Genomic DNA, 8,305 nt, shown 5'->3' on the forward strand with positions numbered 1-8,305 from the left:
ATATATTTTCTGTTTAGCACACTGAAGATATCGTGCCAATCCTTTCTGGCCTGCCAAGTTTCAAAAGAGAGATCAGTCACGAATCTTATAGGTCTCCCTTTATATGTGAGGGCACGTTTATCCCTTGCTGCTTTCAGAATTTTCTCTTTATCCTTGTATTTTGCCAGTTTCACTCTGGTATGTCATGCAGAAGATCGATTCAAGTTATGTCTGAAGGGAGTTCTCTGTGCCTCTTGGATTTCAATGCCTTTTTCCTTCCCCAGTTCAGGGAAGTTCTCAGCTATTATTTCTTCAAGTACCCCTTCAGCACCTTTCCCTCTCTCTTCCTCCACTGGGATACCAATTATGCGTATATTATTTCTTTTTAGTGTATCACTTAGTTCTCTAATTTTCCCCTCATACTCCTGGATTTTTTATTTCTCTTTCTCTCAGCTTCCTCTTTTTCCATAACTTTATCTTCTAGTTCACCTATTCTCTCCTCTGCCTCTTCAATCCGAGCTGTCGTCGTTTCCATTTTGTTTTGCATTTTGTTTAAAGCGTTTTTCAGCTCCTCGTGACTGTTCCTTAGTCCCTTGATCTCTGTAGCAAGAGATTCTCTGCTGTCCTCTAGACTGTTTTCAAGCCCAGCAATTAATTTTATGACTATTATTCTAAATTCACTTTCTGTTATATTATTTAAATCCTTTTTGATCAGTTCATTGGCTCTTGTTATTTCCTGGAGATTCTTCTGAGGGGAATTATTCCGTTTGGTCATTTTAGATAGTTCCTGGAGTGGTGGGGGCCTGCAGGGCCCTTCCCCTGTGCTGTGGTGTATAACTGGAGTTGGTGGGCGGGGCCGCAGTGCGACCTGATGTCTGCCCCCAGCCCACCGCTGGGGCCACAGTCAGACTGGTGTGTGCCTTCTCTTCCCCTCTCCTAGGGGCGGGATTCCCTGTGGGTTGGCGTGGTCCATCTGGGCTACTTGCACACTGCCAGGCTTGTGGTGCTGGGGATCTGGCGTATTAGCTGGGGTGGGTAGGCAAGGTGCACGGGGGCAGGAGGGGCAGGCTTAGCTCACTTCTCCTTAGGTGATCCACTTCAGGAGGGGCCCTGTGGCAGCGGGAGGGAGTCAGATCTGCTGCTGGAGGTTTGGCTCCGCAGAAGCACAGAGTTGGGTTTTTGCGCGGAGCGAGCAAGTTCCCTGGCAGGAACTGGTTCCCTTTGGGATTTTGGCTGGGGGATGGGCGGGGTAGATGGCGCTGGCGAGCACCTTTGTTCCCCACCAAACTGAGCTCTGTAGTCCTGGGTCTCAGCAACTCTCCCTCCCTTTGTCCTCCAGCCTTCCTGCTTTCTGAGCAGAGCTGTTAACTTATGACCTCCCAGATGCTAAGTCCCGCTTGCTGTCAGAACACACTCCATCTGGCCCCTCCACTTTTGCCAGCCAGACTTGGGGGCTCTGCTTGGCGGGCAGGCTGCCCCTCTGCCCCGGCTCCCTCCCGCCAGTCTGTGCAGTGCGCACTGCCTCTCCGCCCTTCCTACCCTCTTCTGTGGGCCTCTCATCTGCCTTGGCCCTGGAGACTCAGTTCTGCTAGTCTTCTGGTGGTTTTCTGGGTCATTTAGGCATGTGTAGGTGGAATCTAAGTGATCAGCAGGACGCGCAGTGAGCCCGGCATCCTCCTACACCACCATCTTCTGCCAGTCCTGGCTCCTGGATTTTTTTTTATCTCTCTTTTTCTCAGCTTCCTCTTTTTCCATAAGTTTATCTTCTACTTCACCTATTCTCTCCTCTGCCTCTTCAATCTGAGCTGTGGTCACCTCCATTTTTTTTTTTTTTGCACTTCATTAATAGCATTTTTTAGCTCCTCGTGACTATTTCTTAGTCCCTTGATATCTGCAGCAATCGATTCTCTGCTGTCCTCTATACTTTTTTCAAGCCCAGCAATTAATTTTATGACTATTATTTTAAATTCATTGTGTTCTGTTATATTGCTTAAATCATTTTTGATCAATTCATTAGCTGTCTCTACTTCCTGGAGTTCCTTTTGAGGAGGATTCTTCTGTTTCATCATTTTGGATTGTCCTTGGGGTGGGGCAGAACTACAGGGCACTTCCCCTGTGCTGTCTGGGGTAACTTGTTTTGGTGGGCGGGCCACAGTAAGACCTGATTTCTGTCCCCAGCCCCCCGCTGGGGCCACAGTCAGACTGGTGTGTACCTTATCTTCCCCTCTCCCAGGGCCAGGACTCACTGTGGAATGGAGTGTCCCCTGTCTGGGCTGTTTGCACACTGCCAGGCTTGTGGTGCTGCTTTGATGGGATCTGGCATATTAGCCAGGGTGGATCTGCAAGGTGCACAGGGGCTGGAGGGCAGGCTTAGTTCACTTAGCTGTAGGTGGTCCCCTGCAGGAGGGGCCCTGCAGCACCGGGAGGGAGGCACACCCATTGGAGGGATGTATCCACAGAAGCACAGTGTTGGGTGTTTGTGTGGTGCAAGCAAGTTCGGTGATGGGAACTGGTTTTCTTTGGGATTTTGGCTGGGGGATGGGAGAGGGAAATGTCACTGGCCAGTGCCTTTTACCCACTGAGCTGAGCTCTGTCTTCCAGGGCTCAACACCTCTCCCTCCCGGTGTCCTCTCCCCCTCTGCTCTCCGAGCATGGAATGTTGACTTTTAGCATTCCCGATGTTAAGTCCCGCTGGCTGTCAGAACTCAAGGAGTCTGGCCCCTCCATTTTTGCAAGCCAGACTCGGGGGCTCTGCCTTGCTGGGCGGGTTGCCCCCCCACTGTCCTGGCTCCCTCCCACCAGTCCGTGTAGCCCACACCAGCTCTTCACCCTTCTTACCCTCTTCTGTGGGCTTCTTGTCTACACTTGTCTCTGGAGAGTCCTTTCTGCTAGTCTTCTGGCGTTTTTCTGGGTTATTTAGGCAGATGTGGGTGGAATCTAAGTGATCAGCAAGAAGTGGTGAGCCCAGCGTCCTCCTATGCCACCATCTTCCCCCAAAAGTATAATCCATCCCCTCTCTTTCAATCTTCAGGTGCTTTCAGGTGTAAAATGAGTCACTTGTAGGCAGCATGTAGATGGGTCTTTTTTTAATTTTGTATTTAAATTCTAGATAGTTAACGTAGAGTATATTATTAATTTCAGGTGTACAATTTAGTGATTCAACACCTACATACAACTCCCAGAACTCCTCACAGCAACTGTACTTCATAATTCCCATCACCTATTTCAGTCATTCCACAACGTACCTCCCCTCTAGTAAACATCAGTTTGTTCCTTATAGTTAAGTGTCTGTTTCTTGGTTTGCCTCTCTCTCTCTGTTTTCTTCTCATTTTTTTCTTAAATTCCACATATGAGTGAAATCATTCAGTATTTCTCTTTCTATGACTAGACTCAATTCACTTAGCATAATACTCTAGCTCCATCCATGTCATTGCAAATGGCAGATTTCATTTTTATGATTGAGTCATATTTCATTATATATATATTCATATTTCATTATATATATTTCATTATATACATCATTTATATATATGGTGTGTATGTATGTATGTATATACACATATCATAAGATACCTAGGAATAAACCTAACTAGAGACGTGGAAAAACCTGTACTCTGAAACTCCAAACCAGTGATGAAAGAAATTGGCAATGACACAAAGAAATGGAAATTCTATGCTCACAGATTGGAAGAATATTGTTAAAATATCTATAATACCCAAAGCAATATACACATTTTATGCCATCTTTATCAAACGACCAACAGCATTTTCCCCAGAGCTAGAACAAAAAATCTTAAAAACTGTATGGAACCACAGAAGACCACAAACAGAGAAAGCAACCTTGAAAAATAAAACCAAAGCCAGAGGCATCTCAATTCCGGACTTCAAATTACATTACAAAGCTGTAGTGATCAAAACAATATGGTACTGTCACAAAAATAGACACATACATCAGTGGAACAGAATAGAAAACTCAGAAATATACCCATAACTATATGGTCAATTAATCTTTGACAAACCAGGAAAGAATATCCAATGGAAAAAGACAGTCTCTTAAAAAATGGTGGTAGGAAAACTGGACAGCAACATGCAAAAGAATGAAACTGAACCATTCTTACACTATAAACAAAAATAAATTCAAAATGGATGAAACGCCTAAATCTGAGGCCAGAAACCATTGAAATCCTAGAGGAGAACACAGGCAGTAACCTCTTTGACATCAGACATAGCAATTTCATTCTAGATATATCTCATGAGGCAAGGGAAAGAAAAGTAAAAATAAACTATTGGGACTTAATCAAGATAAACAGCCTCTGCACAGTGAAGGAAACAATCCATGAAACTAATAGGCACCTTTGGAAGGGGAGATTTATTTGCAAATTTAATATTTGATAAAGGGTTAGTCTCCAAAATATATAAAGAACTTATAAAATTAAAAACCCCAAAAGCAAATAGTTAGAAAATGGGCAGAAGTCATGAATAGACAAAGAAGATATACAGATAGCCAACAGACACATAGAAAGATGCTCAACATCACTGTTCATTAGGGTAATACAAATAAAGACTACATTGTTTTTTTTCCATCCATTTTGATACCCTATGTCTTTTGATTAGAATGTTTAGTCCATTTACATTTAGAGTAATTATTGATGGATATGTATTTATCAGTATGAATTAATTACATTGTTGTTGTTGTTGTTTGTCGAGATTTTCTCTGATCCTTTCTTGTCTTTGTCACTTTTGATCTCTCCTTACTACTCAAAGACTCCCCGTTATTATTTCTTGCAGGGCTGGTTTAGTGGTCATGAACTACTAAAGTTTTTGTTTGTCTGAGAGCATCTTTATCTCTCCTTCTCTTCTGAATCACAGGCTTGCTGGATAGATTTTTCTTCCATGCAGACTTTTCCCATTCAGCACTCTGAATATATCATGCCATCTCCTCTAGCTTGCCAAATTTTTGTTGAGAAATCTCCTGCTAGGTTTGTGGTTTTTGCCTTGTAAGTTAAGGACTACTTTTGTCTAGCTGCATTTAAGATTTTTTCTTTATCACTATATTTTGCAAATTTAATTACAATATGTCTTGGTGTTGGCCTGTTTTTGTTGAGTTTGATGGGAGTTCTCCGTGCCTCTTTGATTAGATGTCTGTTTCCTTCCTCAGGTTAGAGAATTTTTCAGCTATTATTTCCTCAAATAAGTTTTCTGCCCTCATCTCTCTGTCTTCTTCTTCTGGGGCTCCTATAATACTAATGTTATTATATTTGATGGAGTCACAGAGTTCCTCACATCTATTCTCATTTTCCATAATTCTTCTTTCTCTCTTTTGTTTACCTTCATTCCTTTCCATTACTTTGTCTTCTAGGTCACTAATTCATTCCCATGCTTCTTCCAGTCTGCTGTTCATTGCATCAAGCCTATTTCTAATCTTGTTTATTTTACTCTTCATTTCTGTTTGTTTTTAATTCTCTTATTTCTATGGTAATCATCTCACTTATGTCTTCTATTCTGTTCTCAGGCCCAGTTTGTATCTTTATGATTGTTGCTTTAAATTCCCCATCAAGCATGTTACTTATATCTGTTTCACTTAGATCTCTGGCCATGATATTATTTTGTTCTTTCATTGGGATCAATTCCTCTGTCTCTACATTTTGTTTAAATCTTTGCCCTCTTCTTTGTGTTAGGAAAGCCAGTTATGTTTTCCTGCTGCTGAAAGTAAAAGGCCTTGTAAAAAGAGGTCATGTAGTTCCCAGGGCCTGTCACTTCAGGGTATAGTCCAGTGTGTGTTGCATGTGCTCTGCTGCTATGTTTGGCTACTCTATCCTTCAGTCCAGTCATCTGCAAAGGCTCTCCTTGCCTGATATAGGCAGTGTTTGGTACCTTGCCTGAATGTGGTAACTTTTAACTAGGTGTGTTCAGGTCTGCATTAGAAATGAGACCTGTTACTACCACCACCAGAAATAAGTCCCTGAAGAACTCTCTGCTTGGAAGAGGTGGTGTGGACAGGGGTTTGTGCTGGTCTTCTGGGGAATGTCCCCATCACGCTGGGACTGAGGCAAGTATGAGTGAAAAAGGCAGTCCCACTAGAGTGCAGGAATGTGTGGCTTGGTGAATGCAATTTAGGCAACCAGTGTTGGTGCTGCCCTGCTTCCTGCAGATGGCTCTGTGTTTACTCTGAGGAGTAAGGGAGGGAAATGGTTCAGGCCTGCTCTTTGTTTCTAGAAGGTTCCCTGAGAGATTCCATAGAAGAACAAATAATCTCTCAACTGTGTGCCTCAGGAACTCTTCAGATCACTGTTTCTAAGCTGTTTTACCCCCAGGTAATTTGCCTGCCTTCTCTCCAGGAGTGGTGCAGTGTCCTCTGGGCTCAATCCCAGCCATACTCATTTACCTTTTTTTTTTTTATTGAGATGTTTTGTTTAATTTATTATTTCAGTAGGGCAGACACTAAATATCACAAGAGAAAAGAATTTCAACTATGAAATTCAGAGTACATGTGAAAATAGGTAAGTTTTCCAGATAAAATACAGGAAACCCAGTTAAATTTGAGTTTCAGATTAACAATGGATACTTTTTTTAAAAAAAAATATTTATTTAGGGGCACTGGTGTGGCTCAGTCAGTTAAGCATCTGACTTCAGCTCAGGTCATGATCTCATGGTTTGCGAGTTTGAGCCCCATGTTGGGCTTTGTGCTGACAGTTCAGAGCCTGGAGCCTGCTTCACATTCTGTGTCTCCCTCTCTGCTCCTCCTGGCTTGCACTCTGTCTGTCTGTCTCTCTCTCTCAAATAAATAAACATTAATTTTTTTTTAATTTATTTATTTAAATTCAAGTTAGTTAACATACAGTGTAGTGTTGGTTTCAGGAGTAGAACAAAGTGATTCATCACTTACATATGACACCAGTGCTCATCCCAACAAGTGCCCTCCTTAATGCCCATCATCCATTTAGCCCATCCCCCCACTCCCCTCCCCTCCAGCAACCCTCAGTTTTTTCTGTCTTTAAGAGTCTCTTATGGCTTAATTTTTTGAGGAACCTCTCTACTGTTTTCCAGAGTTGCTGCACCAGTTTGCATGGCCACCAACACTGTAAAGGGGTTCTCCTTTCTCCACATCCTTGCCAACATCTGTTGTCTCCTGCATTCTTAATTTTAGCCATTCTGACAGGTGTGAGGTGATATTTCATTGTGGTTTTGATTTGTATTTTACTGATGATGAGTGATGTTGAGCATCTTTTCATGTGTCTGTTAGCCATATGGATGTCTTCTTTGGAAAAGTGTCTATTCATGTCTTTTGCCCATTTCTTCACTGGATTAATTGTTTTTTGGGTGTTGAGTTTTATAAGTTCTTTATAGATTTTGGATACTAACCCTTTATCTGATATGTCATTTGCAAATATCTTCTCCCATTCCATCAGTTGCCTTTTAGTTTTGTTGATTGTTTCCTTCGCTGTGCAGATTTTTGTCTTGATGAGGTTCCAATAGTCCATTTTTGCTTTTATTTCCCTTGCCTCTGGAGACGTGTCTAGTAAGAAACTGCTGTGGATGAGGTCAAAGAGGTTGCTGCCTGTTTTCTCCTCTAGGATTTTTATGGTTTTCTGTCTCACATTTAGGTATTTCATCCACTTTGAATTTACTTTTATGTATGGTGTAAAAAAGTGGTCCAGTTTCATTCTTCTGCATGTCACAGTCCAGTTTTCCCACCCACCATTTTCTGAAGACATTGTCTTTTTTTCCATTCAATTCTCTTTCCTACTTTGTTGAAGATTAGTTGGCCATATACCTTTGGGTACATTTCTGGGTTATCTATTCTGTTCCATTGATCCATTGATCTGTTGTTGTGCCACTATCATACTGTCTTAATGATTACAGCTTTGTAATACAGCTTGAAGTCCAGAATTGTTATGCTTTCAGCTTTGGTTTTCTTTTCAACATTTCTTTGGCTATTTGGGATCTTTTCTGGTTCCACACACATTTTAGAATTGTTTGTTCTAGCTCTGTGAAGAATGCTGGTGTGATTTTGATAGAGATTGCATTGAATGTGTAGACTGCTTTGGGTAATATAGACATTTTAATAATATTTGTTCTTCTAATCCATGAGTATGAAATGTTTTTCCATTTCTAGTTATTCCTAGAATAACTAGCATTATTCCTAGTTATCTTATGGTTTTGGGGATTGATTCCTTGATTGCTCTTTCTGCTGCTTCATTATTGGTGTATAGAAATGAAACTGATTTCCTATGTTGATTTTATATCCTGCAACTTTGCTGAATTCATGTATCAATTCTAGCAGTTTTTTTAGTGCTTTCATTTTTTTTTTCATGTAGAGTATCAT

Source organism: Panthera uncia, chromosome X (assembly GCF_023721935.1).
Source record: "Panthera uncia isolate 11264 chromosome X, Puncia_PCG_1.0, whole genome shotgun sequence".
In the NCBI taxonomy this organism is placed as follows: domain Eukaryota; kingdom Metazoa; phylum Chordata; class Mammalia; order Carnivora; family Felidae; genus Panthera; species Panthera uncia.